The sequence below is a fragment of the Nanorana parkeri genome, unplaced genomic scaffold, assembly GCF_000935625.1.
Source record: "Nanorana parkeri isolate BGI_ZX_2015 unplaced genomic scaffold, ASM93562v1 scaffold2580, whole genome shotgun sequence".
In the NCBI taxonomy this organism is placed as follows: Eukaryota; Metazoa; Chordata; class Amphibia; order Anura; family Dicroglossidae; genus Nanorana; species Nanorana parkeri.
Window position 1 is genome coordinate 57,018 of NW_017308848.1, and position 24,615 is coordinate 81,632.

The 24,615-nt window shown below is 44.9% G+C and overlaps 1 long non-coding RNA gene across 1 annotated transcript in view; it reads left to right on the plus strand.

The window, feature by feature from the left end:
• Window positions 1-24,615, plus strand: part of LOC108801956 — an 82,859-nt gene that overhangs the window by 44,985 nt on the left and 13,259 nt on the right. Inside the window, exon 3 of the long non-coding RNA XR_001942187.1 lies at window positions 4,984-5,075. This is a non-coding gene — a long non-coding RNA (uncharacterized LOC108801956). The remainder of the gene's footprint in view (window positions 1-4,983; window positions 5,076-24,615) is intronic.

Here is a 24,615-nt window from a genome sequence, read left to right on the forward strand (position 1 = left end):
CAGGCACGGCGTTCCATCAACTTGCACCATGTGGGACTGACGCAGTGCTCCTGGCGGCTGGCAAGGGAAAATCGAAAGTTCGAGAAAGGAGACAAGAACGGTAAACTCTTGGCAATGTTGGTAGCGGAACAGAGGTCACAAACTAACATTCCTGCAATACTCACGGCCACAGGGGTGAGGGTGACAGACCCACCTCTGGTTCTGCAGGAGTTTCATGAATGCATACTATAAAGAGCTTTATTCACACATTCCTGAGTATGACCTGGGTGCCTTGCAGGACCTGTTGGGTGGGCTTACTATCCCGCGGTTAGCTGATGCAGACCGAACACTCCTGGAAAGACCTATTACCCTGCAGGAGGTACAGTTGGCTATAGCCTCATTCCCTAACGGCAAGTCCCCTGGACCCGATGGCTTCCCGGCTGAGTGGTATAAAAAATATGTTGATTCTGTTGGACCAAGGCTCAGGGACCTCTATATTGATTGTCTGGAGATGGGGGTTCTGCCCGACTCCTTCAGAGACGCCCATGTGGTGTTGCTGCCGAAGCCGGGGAAGGACCCTCTCCTATGCTCCTCGTACAGACCCATTGCTTTGCTTAATATGGATCTAAAAATTCTAACCAAGGTCCTGGCGACACGCCTTTCTGGAGTTCTGGGGTCTCTGGTAAATATTGACCAAACGGGGTTTATACCAGGCAAGTCTACGGATACTAATCTGCGCAGACTGTTCACCAATATTCATCTAACTCATGACAATGCGGTTCTAGGGCTTTGGCCTTGCTAGATGTGGCCAAGGCTTTCGACTCTGTGGATTGGGGGTACATGTGGGAAATACTGAGATTAATGGGCTTTGGCCCAGTGTTTCGGATGTGGATCAGTATCCTATACAGCGATTCTAGGGCAATTCTTAAGATTGGATCTCTCCTGTCTGAGGCCTTTGTGATTGAGCGGGGCACTCGCCAGGGATGCCCTCTGTCTCCAAGCTTGTTTGCACTGGTGATGGAGCCCTTGGCGATTGCTCTCCGCTCCTCACGGGAGATCTGCGGCCTTAAAATAGGGGGTATAGAGGAAAGACTGGCGCTCTATGCAGATGACCTTATTCTTTTCCTGGCGGATGCCGGCCCATCACTCAGGGCCGCACTGAGGATCTTGGACACTTTTGCCAGATTTTCTGTGCTAAGGGTAAATTGGTCTAAGTCCCATGTGCTTCCCCTCGACCCAATGACCCAATCACGAGCACATGACTCTCTCCCTCTGCAGTGGGTGGACACCATCACTTATCTGGGTGTTCAGCTAACAAAAATCGGTCAAGGATTGCTTCTCCCTGAATCTTCTCCCGCTGCTTTCCCAACTTAAGCTACGGTTGGAATCTTGGAGACATCTTCCCCTCTCCCTGGTGGGCAGGGTTAACCTGATCAAAATGAAAATATTGCCTGTTTTTCTGTACTATCTCAGGAACTCACCGGTCTGGGTACCACAACCCTTTTTCCGGAAAATTAACACCCTCCTTAGCTCCTTCCTGTGGAACTCAAAAGTTCCCAGGATAAAATTGTCCATCTTACAGGTGCCATGCTGTAGAGGGGGATTGGCGGTCCCAGATTTTAAGAAATACTATCTAGCTGGTCAAATGGTGGTCCTGCATAAGTGGCTCACAAGCGATTCTGGGGACGCAGCGGTGGTGGTGGAGGCAGCCTCGCTGGGATCCTATGCGGCCCTTGGTGGGCTACCATTGAGGGGTCTCAGGGCCCCATATGAGCTCACGGCGTCTATGAGAGCTACAATTATGGCATGGACCTCCATTCGTAGGCAGTTGGGTCTGACACACCAGGGGTGGTCCCCACACACTCCTTTATGGAAAAACCCGCTCCTGTCTCATTTCTTAAACATACCCGATTTTCAGGTCTGGCCTGGAAAAGGAATTAAAACACCAGGGGACTTGACCCTAAATAATTCACTTCTCACCTTTGATCAAATGCAGGAGAAATATCGTGTCCCTAAAGCATATCTGTTCCGCTACCTACAGCTGCGTCATGCGTTTCGGGGCCAATTTGGTGGGTTGACATGCACAATCCAGATGTCCAGATTGGAGATTTTGTTGAGAAGGGAGGCCCTCACTAAACCACTGTTGGAGGTTTATAGGCATCTCTTCCAGACATCATTGGTACATACATTACACTGCAAGGGTTCCTGGTTAGTGGACGCTCCGGTGCTCACGGATGAGGATTGGGAGGATGTATGGGACTATCCTTTTAGCCACCTAGTGTCTGCCCGAGACAAGCTCATACAATTTAAAATTCTACATCGGGTGTACTACACTCCGGCAAGACTTTGCATGTTGGAGATGCTCTGATTCGATGGCAGATCTTATCCACATTTTGTGGGCCTGCCCACGAATCAGACCATTCTGGCTTGCGGTTACAAATTTCATGTCACAATTTGTTGAAGTGCCCTTCATTCCTGATGTGAAAACGTGTATTTTGGGGCTAACTGAACACCTAGCTCCCACAACCGCAGGACAGATCTTCCTGGGGGCTTTGTTGTACTGCGCCAGGAAGGTAGTCATACTGAGGTGGAGACATAATGTGCTCCCCACTATCTCGGACTAGAAGGGCCTAGTAAACTCCTACCTAAGTCTTTATAAGGCTACATATGGAGGATGGCCAAATAAGTTTACAAAAGTGTGGGGACGCTGGGTAGAATCTGCAGACACAGCGGGTTGAACGGGCTGCACTCTCGCCTGTGAAGGCATCAGGGTTAATGTATGTGATGGATTGGGGTACTCTGTATAAATCATTTTTGAATATGTTTACTGTTGTTACTCTGTACAATATGTAATGCTGGGTATTATACTGGCACTCTGCGGGGAGGGGGTGGGGGGGGAGAGGCCCACGGCTTCTGGGGGGAGGAGGGGGGGTTTATGTTTATGTTTTTTGGTAAGGAATTGCCCATAGTTGGGGATGATTGTAATGGATAGGATTGTTGCACTATATGTGTGCTTTCACGGCTGTGAGAACGAATGTTGTAAAAATTTATTCTTATACAAAACTTTAATAAAAAGAATTTTTTTTTTTTTAAAAACGTGGTCAGTTATTTACTTCTGTCTGCAGCTTAGGCGATCTTTGGAACTCTAGATCTACATGGAGTGAAAATCACTCCTGGATGCAAAAAGCTATTGTTTACCATATCTTTTGTGGGGAAGAAAACAATCTTGCGTCAATGGATATATCCATTGGGCCATCTGCTCTAACCCTTTTTAGTTTAGTAAGCTGATGTTTGTATTTCAAAATATACACAAGGGTGAAGAGTTTGGAGAAGGCAGGAGAAGTGAACAATCTAAGACAACATAGCTAAACTGGAAAGTGAGCTGAATTGGAAATTTTTTTGAATGACCCCCTTATTGATTCTTTACCGACTATTACAAAACAAAAACGTATGCAAACCTTTATTTTGACACCATGGTATACTAAGAGGATTATTATTATTATTATAAGGCTGGGCACACACCTTACAACCATCGCAAGACTTTTGTCTTGCGATGGTTGTAAGGTACTTAAAAAAACGTACGATCTGCCTATGTTGCATAGGCAGATCATACTTGCGATGATCGCAAGCCACGCCCCCTGAGGGGCGGGCTTCCGATGACCGCAATGCCGAACGGGCAGTGTGTGCTTGCGCACACCGGCCCGTAGGCTGTTATCGTACGGACATGCCACAAACTCGCCGAACATCGTACGATGCTCGGCGGGTTTTCGAACATGTCCGTAAGTTTAAAGTCGTGCGACCTTACAGTAGTAGAGGTCGCACGGCTTCCACACGCCTTACGATAATCGTATGATCGCGGGATTTCCCGCGATTATCGTACGATTATCGTAATGTGTGTGGGCACCCTAATACAGGATTTATATGATATTCAATGATCCTCCGATAATTATAGCTGAATAGAAGGAGAGGGTTTGTCTTTTTTTTTTTATTCCTTTTAAGGTTAGTCACTGCAAAAATGTAATTCTTCTCTTCTTTTTTTTTCTTTTGTCTTTTTCCGTTTATTACTTCTCTTGCGGTATTTATTTGTGTAGCAAATTTTAAATGTAGATATATGTCCTGTTGTATACTCCAGATGTTATTTTTGTTAATATGTTTTGGTTTTTATACTGTTGTTGGTCTTTAATAAAAAGAATAAGGATAACGTGTAAAAAAAAGCAAGAACCATGGAGCATTGTGGTCCATTTATTTTTAAATTGGCACCCTGATGCACTATAACAGTGTATTGTAATATGGTTAAAAAACCCACCCTTCAGAGAACTACAGTACACATGATATACTTTATGCCCAGGATTAAAAGGGTCAGGTCTGGGTTTTTTTTTATAATTTGTGCTGCCAGCTAGTTCAATATGAGCAGTAATGATAGTCATTCAATTGCCAATAGATATTCGATCCATACTCAATGTAATTTAAGGAGAACAATGAGGTAAGTGATTTAGTTAGTCAATGTGTGACAATTAAACTGTCACACGTCGGCTCTATTGATCGGGAAGTGAGAGAACACATACCGACTCTCGCTCACTTTCCGATCATCTCCCTGCAGAGAGTAGTGACTGTGGATCACTACTCCACGCAGGGATTACCCCTCTCCCTTCTCTGATCCTCCAGCGCTGACTGGAGGAACGGAGGGGGCAGGCACAGCTAGGCAGAGCCCGCTGTCAGTCAGCTAGCTTGGTGGATCTCGACAGTATTGTCGGGATCCGTCCCAGCTGTGGCGCTATCAGTATATAGCGAGCTGTAGCTCTCTATATACTGAGCTTTGGGTCACAGGAGGACGTTAGTATATGTCCTCCTGTGATCGTAAAGAGAGCTATGGGATAAAAAGTTTACCCCATTGTTTTTTCAGATCTTTGTAGATTGTATTTGATGCCAAATGTTTTAAAATTGCATTGTAAGAGAAAGAACATGTCCCTATTGAAGAAATAAGCTTTGTGTTGATTATTTTAGATTCTATGACTGTTCAGAAGTTAAAGGGTTTGCTATATCGTTTACTGAAGGTGCCAGGTTCTGAGTTAAAACTCACATATGAAAGTTCCAAGGTAAGTAACATTATAATCATATCTTTATTGTAGTATACCATTTATCAGCACTGACAAACTGGCACCTGGTAGTTATCAGCAAGGATTTAAGCTGCCCTGAAAACAGAAAAAAAACATAGGTCAGCTTCACTGGCATGATGGTAGAGTTCTTTAACATAATGCACCATGCACACCTTAGTGCATTGATGTGCCATTATTTTGTGTTGCAGCACACTGCAATGCATAGTAACACACTGCCATGCTTTGTGGTGATTTGTGTTGAGATAAACTTGGGCAGGTGCATTTTCTGGTCCATTGTGGTATATTGGCAGCTCATTCAAAAAAACAAAGGTCTGTCTTAATGAAATTCAATGTAACATGCAACATAATGTTCATTAATGCAGCACACTGAACCTGGAAATGTGTGAATAGAACCCTAGCTGATGCTTACACTTAACCTTTCCATAGACCCAGCTCTAAAATCTAACCCATAGGTAAACATAAAAAATCAAGAACTGGTAGGCCCCGGCGTTCAGGGGGAGCCTGGGCTGCAGGCCCTGCTCCCGCATTTGCCCACGAAACGGGACTTAGATGCCATGGCTCATCCATTGTGGAGGCTTTGAAAAATGGGGCTACTCGATTTAACCCACCGCATATCAGAGATGGACAGCCGCGTCACGGCGGTGGAACACACTACCGCGTCCTTCTCCACCAGGATGGAGGCACTGGAATCAGACGCGGTCTTAACGAGGAACCGCCTGCTGGCCATGCACCTGCGCCTAGATGACTCTGAGAACAGGAACCGTAGGAATAACCTACGCCTGCGGGGCATCCCTGAGGCCACAGCAGGCATTCACCTGAGAGACACCGTGACCTCCATACTGATCACTCTCCTGGGCAAACCCCATAATGCCCCCTTGGAGCTTGATAGAGTGCACTGTGTCAACGGGGCTCGCCCCCCCCCCACACCCTCTGCCCCTTGTGATGTATTGTGTAGGGTGCACTTTTTTGCTATCAAGGAGGAAGTCATTCATCAGGCCTGGAGACAAGGTCCCTCTGATTTCGATAGCGCTACCATTCGTATTAATCAAGTGTCCGGCTGGAGCTGTTTGGGCATACAGCGATGGCCTCTCATGGAATGTAACACTAGGCATGTGTGCAACGCTAGGATAAGAATCTACAACATACAGACGCTGCCGTCCTGGCTGATTCATTCCACTGTCTGGACGAAGTTTTGAAACCCTAAAAGCCTTTGAAGTATCTGACACTGCTTTGTGGGGGTATCCGCTGGTTCCGCCTGGGACTGAACACCTCTTGACCTGAGGAAGCGTGGTGACACGCGAAACGCGCTGTCGTTATACTCCACCAGCATTTCCTGAATCAAAAGCTTGAAAATTATATTTCTTTCAAGATCTTGTACAAAATTCACTATGATGAAATTCACTATGATGTAACGCACTAACGACTGTAAATAGTTGATAATGTCAATTGACTTAACTAGGAGAACAATTTAATGCTAAGATAGCATAATTGGTTGAACGACTTTATAAACAACAATCAGTACTAATGGACCATACCTAAATTACTTTGTTGGAACGAATGGTCCTAACTACCTAATAAAATTCCATCTTTGCTCCGTTCTGATCATACGGAAGACAAACGAATGAACTCACTAGTTGTCCAGTCAAGTGGATAATATCAAATTAATTTACATATATGAATCAACTAAATGAAATTTATCCATGTAATTATAACTAGCCAAAGCTCAGGATTCTGGTGGAGGTTGAAGGTGTTCCTCTTGAGCTGCTTCTTCCTTTTTATACTGTGAGCTCTTTCTTTTTAATCATGTATCTAATAAAAACTATATTTTTTATATAAATTACCATCTTGTGTGCCTAAAAAAGCCCAAATCTTCAAAAATCTTTTTCTTGATATATAAACTAGGGGTGTGGCACTCTCCATTAAACACCGGTTCCCTCCCTTTACAAGCTACCATTCGTATTATGCCGGACCTTTCCCGCCACACTCTTCGCAAGCGGCGCCTGGTGCTGTTCCCTCTCTCCTACCTCCTCTTTTCCTTCCCTTTCTCCCTTCCCTTGTGCATCTGGGAGCTTGGTTTCCCCTTCTAAGGGTTTGATGGGTCCGCTACGCTTCACTACCTTCAATGTCAGAGGACTCAGCGTCCCTGAGAAAAGAACAAGCTTCTTGGTGGACCTGAAGAAAGCGGGCTCCCACGTGGTTTTCCTCCAGGAGACCCATTTTAAAATTGATCATGTTCCGAAACTACAGAACAGAGACTTCCCAATATCTTACCACTGCCCGTCCCCCATTGCCAGGTCCAGGGGTGTCAGTATATTACTGTCCAGAGCGGTGGCATGGACTTTCAGGGACCTCAAATCTGACCCAGAGGGTAGGTTCTTGTTTGTGAAAGGTTTGGTGGGGGATCAACTAGTTACGCTGGTTAATTTATACCTTCCCAACGTGGGCCACGTTTCCTTCCTCCAACGTGTACTCCCTCTCCTACTTGAATTTGAGGAGGGTCTGTTGGTCATTGGGGGGATTTTAATTTTGTCCTCGATCCCCTACTAGATGTATCTAGGGCAGCCTCTCATACTCACGCCTTAAAAAACTGAAATCGAAATTTCACCTCCTCCAACTAACTGACATGTGGCGTTTTTTAAACCCACAGACCCGTGATTACACGTTTTATTCCTCTGTCCACAACACGTACTCCCTGTGACGGACCCCAGGTACCCCGACTGGGTACCTCCGCCAAAGAGCGTCTCCTGCCCGCCAAACCCCACTCTCAGCCAGCGGATTCGCAGTAACCAGCCCCTAACCCCCAATCACGAGGCAAAACTCATGTTGAAGGTTCAACATAGAAATAGCAACTCCTTTATTAAACAAAGGACATTCACTTTTGAGACACTGGGAGGGCTACAACCCCTCCCCTCCCTTCCCCCTCATGACAAACACAGATAACAGCTTACACAGGGAATCAGACATTTACATACACAGTCACAGTACAATAGGGTGAGCATCAGATAACAGGTGAGGGGGGGGAGGGGGCGGGGAGCTATGCAACTTCTATACAACTGACTTGACTTCATTAAGTCTCCATTTTGAATAGACAAACCATGTGGCCAAATCCTTGTCCTCCACCATTTACCGATTGGATTTCTTTTTTCTTAGACACAGGGATATTCCGCTTGTACGGGACGCCTCGATTGCTGACATCCTGCTTTCTGACCATGCCCCGGTGCATATGGCACTAGAACTGCTCCCTTGGGCCCCGAGAAGCCCCTCATGGTGTTTAAACGAATCACTGCTACAAGACCCGCTGATTAGATCTGAATTGGAATCCACCATCTCCTCCTATTTCTCTGACAATTGCTCCTCCGCCATGGCATCCCCACTGGTGTGGGAGGCGCAAGTGTGTCGTGAAGGGAGTCTTGATCAGGCATGGCGCCCGCAGGAAGAGAGAGAAGTCGGCTAGGGTAGCCCAGCTTTTCGCTAAACTTCGCACTCTCGAGGCCGCGCACAAGAAATCTTTGGCGGTTACTCACCTTAGGGAGTAAGGCCTGCTTAGAACCGAACTCACTGAGTGTAACAGGTGCACTCGATCACTCACCTGTTCCTCGTTCCAGGACTCCTCCCCCACTCCCTAGTTAAGGCTGAACGTTACACTTGCCTGACGTTCGAGCAAGTGTGAAGACGCCAGGCAAGTTCCTGTATCCCAGCACCGAACCTCTTCCTCTTATTGGGCCGGACAGAGCCCCTCCAAAACCACCAGCACATCCTGCTTCGACTTCCCTCCAGCCCTGCAATTCGGTCTCCACTACCTCCTTCATCCCCAGCTTCAGCAAGGACTATTACAATCCGGACTGCAGTTACTCTAAAGATCCACCGGAGGGCACCAACATTCTCCTTATCATTCCCATCAACTAAAATAGCAGTAAGCATACCACAGACTGTGATTTCCAAATGCTTGCATATTGATAGAACTGTGCATAGGGATAACTTGATTGCTCCCATTGATTGTTGTCATCCTTCACCCCACTAATCTAAAAGGACTCCTCCCTACAATAAAACCTCATCTATTTTTCATGCTAAGTAATTGTTGCCTAACTCATTACCATAAGACTGTAAATTCACTGTGGTGTAGGATTGCACCCCCTCCTCATACTTCTGCAGCTGTGATCCTCAACCTAAAATAAGACCTGTGGGGTCTGGTTGTTACACTGAGCTTCTCCTGTCCAACGTACGTCAGAGTCTCCTGAAGGGCCGACGTACCATGTACGAGCTCTCTAACAAGCCTGGTAGGACCCTAGTGTCGGCCCTACGTGGCCCTCGCTCCACGACGTTCATACCCCACCTCACCTCTGGCACAGGAGTTAGACTGACGTCCTCTGCAGCAATGGCCCAGGAATTCATGTCCTTCTACAGTGCACTCTACAACCTCCACGCCGGGACGGATAGACCCCCATCCTCTCAGGATGACATGACTTTTTCCCGATACCTCGGCGAATCCCAGATGCCTGCTCTTACACCAGAGATTTGTGCTCAGCTTGAGTCCCCGATCACGTCGGCGGAATACGACCTCGCCCTTAAACAGGCTAAATCGGGTAAGGCCCCTGGCCCTGATGGTTATACTCTACCATATTACAGGACCTTCTCGCCCCTCACTTCCTGTCCACGTTCAACTCCATCATCTCGGGCTCTTCCCTCCCAGGGGATGCCTTACGTGCGCACATTGCGGTCATTCCCAAACCTGATAAGGATCCCTCGCAGTGCGGTAGCTATCGCCCGATAGCCCTTCTCAACCTGGACCTGAAGCTCTTTGCCAAGATTTTGGCTAATCGACTGCTTCCTCACATCCCTGACCTCGTGCACTTAGATCAGGTGGGTTTTGTTCCGGGACGGGAGCCAAGGGACAACACTACTAGAGTGATCAATGCGATTCGTCACGCCCACTCCACCCTGACACCCTTCATGCTGTTATCCACAGATGCGGAGAAGGCGTTTGACAGGGTGGAGTGGCGCTTTCTCCAGGCGACCCTGTGCCACATAGGTCTGGGCCCCGGCATGTTACAATGGATTTCTGCATTATACTCATTCCCGTCGGCCGCTGTCCGTGTGAACGAGACCCGCTCGGATTACTTCCCTATCTCCAACGGAACGAGGCAGGGATGCCCTCTTTCCCCGCTCATTTTTATTCTTACCCTGGAACCTTTTCTTTGCCGTATACGTTCCCTACCTTCCTTCCATGGCCTATTGAAAAGCTCTGGAGAGCATAAGGTTGCAGCCTTTGCCGACGATTTGATTTTCTTTATCTCGGACCCTCGTACATCCCTCCCTGCCCTCCTACGTGAACTTGAGTATTACTCTTCCCTTTCCAATTTCAAAATTAATTTCTCCAAGTCTGCGGCCCTCAATATCTCCCTCCCACGGGCAGAGTTGGTCTTCTCTCCCTTTTGCCTGGTCGACCGACGCCCTGAAGTACCTGGGCACCTACATGGCTGCGGACTGCGCCCGACTATATGACCTTAATTTTGCCCCACTGCTCCAGAAAACCAAGCAGGACCTCCTATCCTGGCACTCCCTATCGCTGTCTTGGTTCAGCCGATGCAATGCCATCAAGATGACGATCCTTCCAAGGATACTATACCTGTTTCAGGCCCTCCCAATCCGTATCCCCCCGTTGTTTTTCCGTCGCTTGCACCAAATGTTCACTGCCTTTTTGTGGTCCCACGCTCCAGCGAGAATCCGATTTGACACAGTTACTCTTCCCAAAAACAGAGGGGCCATAGGCCTTCCGGACATGACCAAATACTATAAAGCGACCGCACTCGCCCGTGTCTTGGATTGGTGCTGTCACCGGCAGACCAAGCAATGGGTCAGCTGGAGAGGGAAGATGCCAACTTTGTCCTGGAAGGACTGCCATGGCTCTCCTCACCTTTGGTTCCTGCGATACGCCTTCACCCTACCATAGCTCCCACGTTGGTGCAGGTTAGGTGGCTATTTCACTCCTCCGATCTCTCCCCTTTCCCGTCGCCCATGACCCCGGTACTTGGGGATCCTGACTTCCCTCCAGGGGTGGACGAGCCCCGATTCCGTCGCCTTCGGGATGCCAACAAGTTTCGGATCTGCGATATGCGCTCGTCCGCCCGATGGCTCTCCGCCAGTGAACTCGGTCAACTCGTAGACCCTACATTGGACTCCTGGGGAACCCTTCAATTGAAGCATTTCCTGCTCTCAATCCCTAATTCCCAGCAGCTTTCTCGACCCCTGACCCCCTTCAAGCAGCTCTGTAGTGAGGGACAGCCCACTCGTCATGCAATCTCTACACTTCATTCTCTGCTGATATACCCCCCTCCTTCCTGACGAAATGGGAAAAGGAGCTGAACACTACCCTCACACCTGCCCAAAAGGACCGAATACTCTACTTTGCGCATCACTCTTCTATCGTGTGTAGGACCCAGGAACTCGGGTACAAAATAGTGTCCTGCTGGTACCGAGTCCCGACGGCCCTCCATTCTACGTTCCCACAAGTTTCCCCCATGTGCTGGAGATGTCGAACTGCACCTGGCACACTGCTGCACACATTCTGGTCCTGCCATAAGCTGCTGCCTTTCTGGGGGGGGTGACTGGCATCCTAAAGGACCTGGTAGTGGCGGATAGGTCGGACGATCCCTTGGCCTGTCTGTTACACTTGAACGACATGTCCATTGCAAAATACAAGAAGTCTCTGTCTAGGCACCTTCTCAATGCAGCCCGGTTGTGCATCCCATTGCTATGGAAACAAACCTGCTGCCCCAGCCTCTCCCTCTGGTTCTCTAAGATTAAGGAGATATACCTGATGGAGGACATGACTTCCACGCTTCGAAACACTGAGGAGCTCTTCAGGTCCACCTGGCGACCCTGGGTTGCTTATAGAGCCACGGACGCCTACCTAGGGGTGATGTCATCCACCTCCGTCTAACCATTAATCGGCAGGGACCTCGGAGGCCTGCCGTACGCGCCTCGGCTCCATCACCTCTACAGCTCTCTCTGGAATTCTTTATCCCCTTCTGAACCATCCCCCCTTCTCCCTCTCTCCCCTCCTCCTTCCCCTCCCCCCTCCCTTTTTTCCCTTTTGTTGCCCTGACTTGATGTTTGTCTGCCTCCCTCCTTCTCCCCATTTATTTAATTGTCACTTCTGCATCATTTACTCTATTGTTTTGACACCCGAAGCGAGGGGGAACACAGATCAAAACATGAATTACTTACTCCTTAGGCTGGCTTTTCTAATCTATTTTTGATGTTATAAGAGTAGCATGATGTGCTTATCTCTGAGGATTGTTGGATAAATATGTAAGTACCAAATGTTTATACATCGTGATATGCCCGTCAGGGCTGTTTTTCCCTATAACGATCGCCCGTTCACAATGGGCGCACCACTATTGCTATGTTGCTTGTATTCAGAATGGTATATACCTGTATACGTTTCCCATGTATCGTTTATTTACACAATAAAGCTGACTTTTGAATAAAAAAAAAATAAATCAAGAACTAATACAGCCATAACAACTAATGACTGGTAACCTGTGATATATAAGATATTTGTCTTTGGGTTTAGATACATAGGGTCAACAGTAAAATAAGTGGTGTTTCTGGCATCTCCATCAAAGAGGGGCTTATGTTTGGAACACTTTTTTGTGCAAAGCGTGCATTGTATAATATTTGGTATCCAGTTTCTTGCCATCTTGTGGATTTTGAAGATGGCTTTCAGAAGTTGATTTTTGTTTGGGATTGTTATAGCATAATGTGTGATTTGGAGGTAATGCCAGTTGTCGAGCTCAGGTGTATGATAGGTATATAATTAACATATATATTCTTGTGCTGAGAGGATTTGTTATATTAAGGGCTTACATGCCGTTCTAGTAGATGTGAAACTATTACTGTGTATTCCTTGAGTGAATAGTTGGTTGTCTAAAATCAGGAGTAGTGGAGAGGATTTTGGCGAAAGGTTGTCGTGTGAGTGTAGCTTGATGCAAACTTTTAATGTGTGCTAATGCGTACTTTTAATACGTATAAAGGGATGGATATTGTCTGTTAGTTTATACAAGTTTGGTTACTAGAGAAGTGACTGGAAAATGTGTGGGTTAAAGTCACTTTCTATGTATACCCAACCAGGGGCAGAGTGAGACTCTGGAGCCCACAGAATATTTCAGGTTGGTGACACCCTCACCAACTCATCAATTTTTTCAACAAACACAACTACAGTCTTCATCCAACAACATTGCCTCTGATGCCACAACTTAACAGAAAAGATTTGTAATTGCCATTGGATTCCTAACACCATCATGCAAATGTATTCAGACAAATGATTTTGTCTGCTTTCTACATAGTTTTGCTCAGATGTATATAACTGCAAAGATGACTTGATGACTTGAAAACAGATTGAAACTCATTGTACTGGTGAAACTCGAAAAATTAGAATATCGTGCAAAAGTTCATTTATTTCACTAATGCAACTTAAAAGGTGAAACTAATATATGAGATAGACTCATTACATGCAAAGCAAGATAGTTCAAGCCGTGATTTGTCATAATTGTGATGATTATGGCTTACAGCTCATGAAAACCCAGATCCACAATCTCAGAACATTTTTGGCAGTGTGGGCAGGTGCCAAGTCCTGCTGGAAAATGAAGTCAGCATCCCCATAGAGCGGAAGAAAGCATGAAGTTCTCCAAAATCTCCTGGTAGACGGCTAAGTTGCATTAGTGAAATAAATTAACTTTTGCACGATATTCTAATTTTTTGAGTTTCACCTGTATCACACAGTCCTTAAGATGTTGGCATGTTATGTTATGTAGAAAAAAAAACAAACCCAAAAACAAAACGGCACTATTTTATTATAGATAGTACTATGTGGCCTCATGCACACTGGGCACGCATTGCCCGTAAATGGGCCGATCACTTGGGGGCAAACGGGATGCATCCTGTCTGCTTCCAAGTACGAATACCTGTAACCTCACGGATGTGCAGTTCTGGTGTGCATGTGACAACGTACAGCCATATCCTCTCATAGGGAAAAACAGGCTGCTGCGCACAATCACACGCAGCAACTGTCCCTACTGGGATCGGCCCGTGTGAATGAGGCCTTAGGCACTAGTCATATGTAAGTGTAAGCTGGTTCCTTTACATTTATTTAATAAAATTGAAACTACTACACTATACTATTGGATCTGTTTTTGTGTGTCTGCCTGTTTGGGACCTATATAATGCTCACCTGCATTAGTCTACTCAGAGAAAAGAGAAGATTGGATGTGACCTGGGCAATTATCATTATTGATCTGATGTTCTTTATGACCTTCTTTTTTAAAAGGTCAACATTTTGATTGACCATTTGGTTTTGGGTGATCACATGGGACCTACTATTCTGTAAAGAAAGTTCTTCATATGAAGAATTTGCATGTTATGGGACTGATTTGTTTCACTGGTTAATTGTTAATGTGAATAATGTATTTCTATTGATTTTGGAATTCAGTGATCACAGGTTTTTATCTTCATTTTTGACTACTTTGTCATACTTCATTTTTGACTACTTTGCGCATTTTTCATATAATGAATTTACTAAAATTATTTAAGCCTTTGTTATACCATCATATGAAATAGCTCTGTTTATTTTTCTTTATATGGCACATTTAAAATCCAATTTTTTCACAAACTAGATTTTTTTTTCATAAATTTTTTATTTCTAGCTTTGATAGCGCTGTGTTTGTTCACATAATAAGTTCTGTAGTATTTAGTAATGGTTAGAGAGTTATTTAACCTTTTTGTAATATCTTTAAGATGTAGAATTACTGGCTTTGTTACCCTTAATGCTACTGTTTGCTTTCATCTTACAAGTCTATTCTATGCCTCTAGGGGGCAGCGGAACTGGGATGATTGTCTGATTTTTGGATTCAGCTTTAACCACTTCAAGACCAGGTGTTTAGACCCCCTTCCTGGCCAGGCCATTTTTCAGTATTCAGCGTTGCGGTACTTTGACTGACGTTTATTCCGTCATGCAACGCTGTACTGAAATGAATTTTATACCATTTTTTGGGGACAGATAAAGCTTTCTTTTGGTGGTATTTAAACACCACGGGGGGTTTTATTTTTTACTATAATTAGGAAAAATTACAGAAAATTTTGGAATTAGGTTAGGAAACATTTATTATTACCCAGTTGTTTGGTAAAATATAAAAGATCGGGTCACGTCGGGTAAATAGACACAAAACATGTCAAGCTTTAAAATTGAGCGCACCCGCGAAATCCCAGAAAACTACCATACCCAAAATTGGCCATAGGCGACGCTTCAAAAGCTTTTACCGCTCATCAGTTTAGTGTTATCAGTGATTGATGGCCCTAGACTTATTGCTCTCACTCCGACGTTCGCGGCGATATGTAACATGTGCGGCGTAATGGGCGCAATCGTCTTCTTTGCATGTTTGCGCCCCCGACGCATGTTTGCATGTATGGGTGGGGACTTTAAAATTTTTTTAGTTTTTTAATTCTTTTTTATGTGTAACTTTTAAAAAAAATTGGGGGGGGAACTTACATTTTTTCCCACTAAACTTTATTGCTATCACATACGGGGGCTAATTAAACTCCCCTATGTGATAGCAAAATATGTGACAGGTCCTCTTTATGGAGACATCAGGGGTCTCCAAGACCCCTAATGTCACCTAGGACCCCCAAAAGAAGCTGATGAAGCACAGATCTGCACCATCAGCTTCTTTCCAGCTTCTGAAGCTGGAGAGTGACACAAGAATGCGGAAGTGATGTATTATACAACACTTCCGCATTCTTGCAGAGGAGAGGGGACCGTTACACGAGCTCCCTCTGATCCCCTGTGACACAGGCGCCGTGCTGATCCTGGGCTCGCACCTGGCACAGCGGAGCCGGGGATCAGCGGGACAAAGGCGGGGGGGACCGATCGGCACACCATACACGCGATCCGCTGGCTCTACAGCCGGCAGACCGCTTGTATGGTAACAGGCATCGCTGCCTGTTTTCAAATACCGGCCATCTCGCGTGCGCCGCTCGAGGGGGCGTGTCTGAGCGGACGTCTAAAGACACCCGCTCAGATCTAGAGACCTCTATGCCGGCCGTTTTTTTACAACGGCCGGCCCTGTGGTGGTTAAAGAAGATTTTTTTTAAAAACCAGCAGAAGAATAAGCCAATAAATGTGTTCTCATTAGAGATGCACCAATACCAGTTTTTCGGTATCGAGTACCGATATTTTTTTCACGCCACACGCCGATACTGAATACCGGAAGTCTTATTAAGGAAGCTGGGCGGCGTGTAATGACTCACCGCCTGGCTTCCTGATACCAGCAGTTCCGGTATCAGGCTAATTATCACAAGCATTTGGGCGAGTATGAGTACTCGCCGAAATACTCTGTATCAGCACTGATACTAATATCAGTATCGGTGCATCACTAATTCTTAGGGATGTCCCGATACCACTTTTCCAAGACCAAGTACTTCCCCTCATGTACTTGCCGATACCAATTACAGATATTTTCTTAAAGGGACAGGAGACATTTAAAAAAAAACAATAGACTAATGATTTTAGGCCAATTTCTTTATGATTATGAAGAACTTTAACTTAAGACTGTTTTAGAACAATAAAACATTTTAATTTGCTTCCGCACAGCTGTAGTGAAACTACAAGTCCGATCGTGCATCTGCCTCTGGGATCATTTAACCTATTCATGTTTTCAACCTCGATCGCGTGGAACCGCCCAGGCGGTATTGCGGTGGGAAACCGTGCAATCTGATTGGCGCGAATGGAGTGCCATTAGAAAATAATGGCACTGCCAGCGCGATCGGCGGTGGTGTGCGATTCCGTGAACGCCCAGCCATCCGCTCGGTTTCGTACACGATGACCGGGCGGTCATGGATCGCACACCACCGCCGATCACGCTGGCAGTGCCATTATTTTCTAATGGCACACCGGTCGTGCCAGGCAGATTTCGTGGTTTCCCGCCGCAATACCACCCTGCCCGTGCAGTTGCACACAATCGCGGTTGAAAACACTGCACGTTTATTCGCATGCAGATGATGGGGCAGCAGGGCTGATTTTCATTTTTTTCCAATTTTTATTTACTTTGTAAAAAATTTTCATTGTCATTTATTTTATTATTTTTACTTTATCGCCTTTTTATTGTTTTGCATTTTTATTTAGTTACATTTTTAATTAGTTATAATTTTTTCCTTTTTTATTTTATTATTTTTTCCTTTTTTTACTATTTTTTTTTCACTTAACTGTATTGCTATCACACAGGGGTTAACAAACCCTTGTGTGATAGCATTTGGAGGTGACAGGTACTCTTTATTGACCCTGTCACCTCCAACACAGGAGTTCTAGCACAGCACTGTGCTAGAACTTCTGTGACCACAACGAGCAGAGGCTGAGGGAGGCGACAGAGCCTGTCACAGCTCCACGTGTGCGGCTCTGTCACCGCTCCACGCCCCCTGCTCTGTCACCGCTCCACGCCCCCCGCTGTCACCGCTCCACGCCCCCTGCTCTCGCTTGCCCGGCGCCCGGAACTACATGTCCCGGGCGTTACGATTTCAACAAGCATCGGTGTTATGTAACGGGGCATTTTCACAAGTACAAGTACTTGTGAAAATGCCTTGTATCGGTCCCGATACCGAAGCTAGCATCGGTATCGGGACATCACTACTAATTCTCATAATCTAAATGTCTGCTGATATCCCTTTCTATGTTCAGTAAAGTTAGGGATTCCTGAAGATCATGTCCAGTCGAAGATCATGTCTGTCAGGATCCAGAGCACCTCCAGGTGGCGCAGGAGCCAGGTCCTGCAGTTCCTGTGCTCGCCTGCAGGTGTCTCCAGGCAGCCAGGAACTGTCAGATACCAGACCACCACTGGGTGGTGCTGGAACCTGCGACTCCAGTGCTCACCTGCGGGTGTCTCCCAGCTGCCAGCGGTTATCCACCACCTGGTGCTTCTTGGGAGGGTATTTAATCCCTCCCTACAGTCAGGACTGTGGCTCAGTATCCTGTCGCCTTTCCCTGGCTGAGTCCTGTGCCCTGAGCCTGTTGCCATGCCCTGAGTCCTGTTACCTGCTTGCAGTCCTGAGTCCTGTTTCCTGCCTGTACCATAACCCTTTGTCCCTTTGGCTCCCCTGGTGTGGCCCAGCTCCCCTGGTCTTGCCCGACTCCCCCGGTTTACCTGGCTTGTATAACCTGGGTGTGTCTTCAGTGATTTGCTCCTGGTTTGGATACTTTGTTATCTTTTGTTTGTGTTTGTGGTTATGTTTAGTTGGCTACCTTACTTACTTGTGCTTACTTGTGGGTGTTGGTGGGGTTGTTGTGTTTAGTTGTGCTGTTTACAATAAATGGTATACAACTCATTGATCTTGTCTAGTGTGGTCATACTAATTTGGTCCTCCTGCGTGGGTACCTGCATGCGGTGTGGGGACAATGTCCTTAATCTGTTTTTTTTAACTTTGAAACAAATCTTTCTTGAGACACATAATTGCATGCAAGAGTAGGAAGTACTGTATATGCTGCAAAAAAGGTTTATAGGCAGCATACCTTTTAATTTTATCGCCATACAAAATCCTATAGCAACAAGTATGACAGTTCTCATATGCTATTAAAAAATTTCATCAGTGAGTTCTTCATTCTCAGCTACATCAATTAGATTTTTTAGAACTACATAATATTCTTTGAAACTAAAAAGTATAACCTCAAGTTACTTAGTGGCACTGTATATTCTTTTTGCCAAGTGAATTAGTAAAGCTAAGTTTTTTGGAGGGAAAAAAAGCATTACAACATTTTTAGGTGGGTTTACTCTTGCAGTTCTGCGGCAGATATGAATTAGGAATTTGGGATGCACTAATACAATTTTTTCCAGTACCGAGTACAACTACCAATACTTTTCCTCAGTAGTCAACGATGTCAATTAATGATACCTTTTTTTAGCCACAGAGAGTTTTTCTAAAACAATACAGACTAAATAATTTTAAGACACTGGTGGCGTCTCAGCTGCGACCCTGGTAGTTCTGCCACTGACTCCAAGCTGCAGAGGGACTACAAATCTCAGCAATACATTATATAGTAATGCAAAATACCAGCTATAGAGGACTACAAATCTCAGCAGTACATTATACAGCAATGCAGAATAAAGCACCGGACAGAAACAGCAGCCAATATTTCTGAAGTAGCTGTGAAGTTCAGGTGCAGTTTTGCTGCACCATACCTGTACATAGAGCATTCTGTGCTGCTGCTCTGCTCCGGAGTGCGGGCCTGATATCTCCAGGCGGAGGGTCTCAGGAGGGGGAGATGTGCAGAAGGTCTCAGGATGGGAAGATGTGCGGAGGGTCTCAGGAGGGGAAGATGTGAGGAGAGTCTCAGGAGGGGGAGATCTGCAAAGGATCTCAGGAGGGGAAGATGTGATGAGAGTCTCAGGAGAGGGAGATGTGCAGGCTGGTGGGAGCGCTGTAAACAGGTGCCATGTGGTTCCCAAGAAGGCTGCTTTGAGGTCCCCAGCAAGCGAGGGGCCTAAGGCAGCCGCTTAAGTTGCATAAATTAAAGCACCGGTATCAGTTTTGCGTATCGGAGCATTTGCACGAGTAAGAGTACTCATGCACATGCTCAGTATCGGCACCGATACCAATACTGGTATCGGTGCATCACTATTAGGAATGGTAATCATAAAGTAGCATAGGACTTTTTAATGGAAGTTTACACAGTTTAGGTACTTACAAACAACCAAGCTGTAGGAGTGCTACTACCCTGGAGCCAGTGTGGAGGCCAGTGCAGCAGGGAGCTGCGGGTTCGTGAACCATATTGGGAGGATTGGCATGTTATTGCCGTTGTCTGGAGGAACCAGACAGTGGCCCTGAAGATTGACGCCGGAGCAGCAGTGCTGCAAGGGAGACTTATTAAAAGACTGGGACACCGTGAGTGTATGGGACAACTCGAGGATTGGTGAGCCCTTATCTGTTATATGCTACAGCAAGCTATTTATGTTGGATTTCGTGATTATCTACCGTTTTGAAAGAAAATAAAGACACTGTGTTTTGAAAAACCCGCTGTGCGAGTGCTCTGTGAGCTCCCCAATATCACACACCCCTGAGAAGCAATCAGCTGTGCTAGCGAAGCTCTGGAGGCTGAGCATTGGTGGCCTTTATACCGGAAACACACTTCCAAACAGACAAACACCCTACATTTTTTAAAGTCCGCTTCCTGTTGGTATACCACATTACCAATCCACAGTCTAAAACTAGGGAGTTAGTGTTCTCATTTTAAAAAAAATGACTAAAAGATCATTTACTGCCCCAATCACATTCAGTGTGGGTTTCTAGATGAATGTATGACTGATCTGGCTTCTTTCCAGGTGGGCCAATTGATTGTGGGTGGAGACCTTAATTTAGCCGTTGATCCGCTGTTAGATACCTCTAAATCCACAACTTATTTGTCCTTCTCCACTTTGTGAGATATTAAGAGGATTCTCCATTCTCTTCGTTTTGGTAGACGTGTGGTGTCTTCAGCACCCGAATACCAAAGACTATAAGTTTTTTTCTCTGCCACACCAATCATACTAGCATATAGACTATTTGTTTTTCTCACAACGTGCTGTCTCTCGCCTCCACTTCTACTATCGAACCCGTGACAATTTCTAATCATGCACCCAGTGACGCTTATCTTGTCTCTGGGTCACCTTTCGCCTAAATCAGGGGTCAGCAACCTTAAACACTCAAAGAGCCATTTGGACCTGTAAGAGAAAACACTGGGAGCCACAAAACCCTTTTGACATCTAAAATGAAGATAACACTGCATATATCATTTTTTACCTTTATGCTATATATAGCATGCATATAGGTATGTGTGGGCTTAGTAACGCACTGGACTCTGGGCTCAGTAACGCTCTGGACTTACCTGAGACCCCGCAGAGCCCACCTGAGAGTGACCCTGCAAAGCACACCATAGATCCTGCACAGCCCATCTGAGACTCTCTATTGTGGGCTCTGCAGGGCCTCAGGTGGGCTGGTCGCCAGGGTCCCTTTCCCTGTACCTCCTCCCAACTCCTCTTACCTGCTGCTGCTGGAGCCTGGCCTCCTCCACCCCCTCCTCTGCCATGCCACCCCTTATACAGCGGATACTCATGTAAGAGGCCCCCCAGGCTGCCCAGACACCTCACATGGGTACCGGCCGTACCCTCCTGATGGCGGTGTTCTATCAAAGGTTGTGACTATGTTACAATGTGTGACCGGTGACGTGGTCACACATTTCAATGTAATCCCGCCCAGTTTTTTGGCGCTGGAATGTGTGACCGGCAATAGGTCAAGCATGCCAACGCTTTCTCAGCTGTTCCAGGGCAGATTGGCATCGCAAATCGTATGTGCAGGAGAACCGATCTGCCCTGAATCAGCTGTTCGGTCCTGAAATGTCACTTCTATCCGTCTCTGTGAGTGCGATCTCACATTCCACCTCACTTACAAAGTCGGATAGAAGTGACATTTCATGACTGAACAGCTGTTCCAGGGCAGATCAGTTCTCCTGCACATACGATTTGTGATGCCGATCTGCCCTGGAACAGCTGAGAAAGCGTTGGAATGCTTGACCGATTGGTGGTCACACATTCCACCGCCAAAAAACTGGGCGGAATTACATTAAAATGTGTGACCACGTCACCAATGGACAGGGAGCTGCAGCAGAGTGATGAAAGAGCCACATGTGGTTCCGGAGCAGCAGGTTGCTGACCTCTGGCCTAAATCCTTGCAATGCAAACTCAACGACTTCCTGCTTCAAGATACCCTATTCCAACCTGAAATCTCGGGTTCTGGAAACTTTTTTCCAAGGAAAATGAAGGCCAAGACTTCTCTCCTTTTTCGTGGTCTGGGAGACCCATTAATGTGCCCTTTGTGGGGTCTTTATCAAAAATGATATTAAAGGTGAATCCTATTCCAGTTCTAACAGTGGGAGCAATTTAAAGTGATAGTGACAATTGTATGGATATTGTTTGAACTAGGTGATTCAATAAAAACTTTAAACCTTGTGTTAATGTGTGATTCTTGTTCTCTCTTTTATGTGATATATAGTGAGAAATAAATCAAGAGGTTTAATAAACCCCACTAGTCTAGATAAAGTGTTTCTTAAGTATATCAAATATATTCCCAATATTACAAGTATTACAAGTATACCGTATTTATTATACGGTATACATTTTCAGTGCCAATATAACCCGATACTCATAACTATCCTTATTGGAAAAAATTGAAAATGTATTGTGCAGATGAGTGATCCCTTTCTCCCCAATGAGAAAAATAGTATCCAATATTTCCCAAAAAATTATATTTTTTAACAAAAAAAGTGTAAAGTAATCACTTTAAGGGTTCAAACTATTTAAGGCTAAAAATATAAAAAGGGCAGGGGGAATTTCATAGACAATATCTGTTGTTGGCTAAAAAGTCTCTCCAAGAGGGCTGGGAAAGGGTTCTAAACATTTAATTATTTGTGGTAAGCTGGCTGTTATATCCGTTAACCCTGGATTACCACTTTGTCTTCATTATAGCGACACTTCAGTTAGATTGCAATTTATATCTAATCTGACAAATTAGTGCATCTTCAATGTGGCAACACTTCAGTTAATTTATAGCTTATATCCAGTATATCAAATGAGTGAACTAGATATACTGATTAGTGAGGATCTTGTCCAGAACAGAACCAGTCAAAGTGATACCGTTAACCCTTCCTTTTAAGCCGTCAGGCGCTTTACCCTATTATCAGTAATACTTAGCTTTGTTTCAAGATGTTTAGAGAGAAATACCGCTAATTATGTAAGGTGATGAGGTTAAAAAATATATAAAAATATAAAAAAATATATAAAAAATTGAAAATAGCATTAAAAACGAATAGTTCACTTATCTGTCTTAGTACAGATCAGAGGTAAGAGAGACTGAGTCCTTTCAGAGGTTTGTCGGCTGGGTAGGAAGTGAAAAAATCTTCTTTATTCGTCCTATCATAAAGGTTGATGGAAGAGAAGCTCTCAGTTTATCTTTCCTCCGTTTAGCCAGTCTTTTACTTCACATCGACGGCACCCCCACCGGGTGTGATTAGAAGCTGGACCGGGCAATTCAGTAGAGGGAAAACCGATAGAAAGACACTCCTAAATGCAGCATTCCAAAACTTTTATTATAAACAAAAAATATGGATTGCACTTACAGGATTATAGGATTTAAAAGCATGTGGGCGTGAAGGACACACAGCCTAGCAGATCCTCCGGTGTGACAGAGAAGAAGCAATGGATCCCTTGACGCGTTTCATCCAATCTGGACATTTTCAAAAGGGTAATTCCTTCTCTCTCTCACCGGAACTTATATAGCCCAGTTAATTTCAATATCCGTCAATTAACTTCCGGGTGCCAAAAGTCTCAACATTATTACATTAAAAAAGTAAACCAATATTAATTGCAAAAGTTTATGAATTCTAATTTAAACCTTAAAACGCCTTTTGAATAGCAGTCTTAATATAAATATAGATTACAGGAGGTATACCAATTCTGTTTAAAATCTTAAAAAGACAACTAAAAACTGAAACAGGCAACTAAAACAACTTTCTGATGAAAGTCTTAGTCAATATAAGAAAAAACTTTGTGACCTAAAAATAGCCGTGATTAGAATTCCTGCTAAACCCCATAAGAATTAACGATAGCGAGACATTAGAAGAGTCCACAAGCAGCTAACACGTCAGAGACTCTACAGATACTAACACTACACTGTGAATACGAACGTGTACTCGCAATACATAATGACACGACAACGAAATTTCAAAAGAAATGGAGCCACTGGTTCCTATGGTCCCGGCACAATACTTCCCCCCCATGACTTTAAACACCGGACATGCACTAAGTTCATCATTGGCTGACTCTTGAGACTTTGTCAAGTCCCAGGTGCAGGATGAAGGCTCAGAGATTAGCGGTTCCACAAGTGTATTTATTTTTTATTTTTTTCTCCTTTCTTTCCTTCTTGATTTGTCCTTTTGGTCCTCCCTGGACCTGATCTGTTGATCGACACTGTTTTCCCTTTGCTATGTAAAACCGAAAATGTTCAATAAAAAATAATTGAAGTTAAAAAACGAATATTCTAATAGTGTTCTTTTACAATAAATGGATGCAATGATAGCGGGTATAATGCTTGCAACGAATAATAATAGCTATTCTTATAATAATAATAATAATGATGCATCATTCCATGTGATGTACTATTTAGCATGGTTTATACATTTCCTGATTTCTTTTAAAATCTTTTTGGGACCATGATGGAACATTAGAATAGAACTATGTCTCTTATGTGAGAGGATATTAATTACATGATTGGATGCACTACATCCACTAAAACAACTACATCTTGGAATATTACTAATGGGCATATCTTAATAATAGAGGGTCAGAGTATTAATTTTTATATATACATACATACATACATACATACATACATACATACATACATACATACATACACACACACACACACACACACACACACACACACA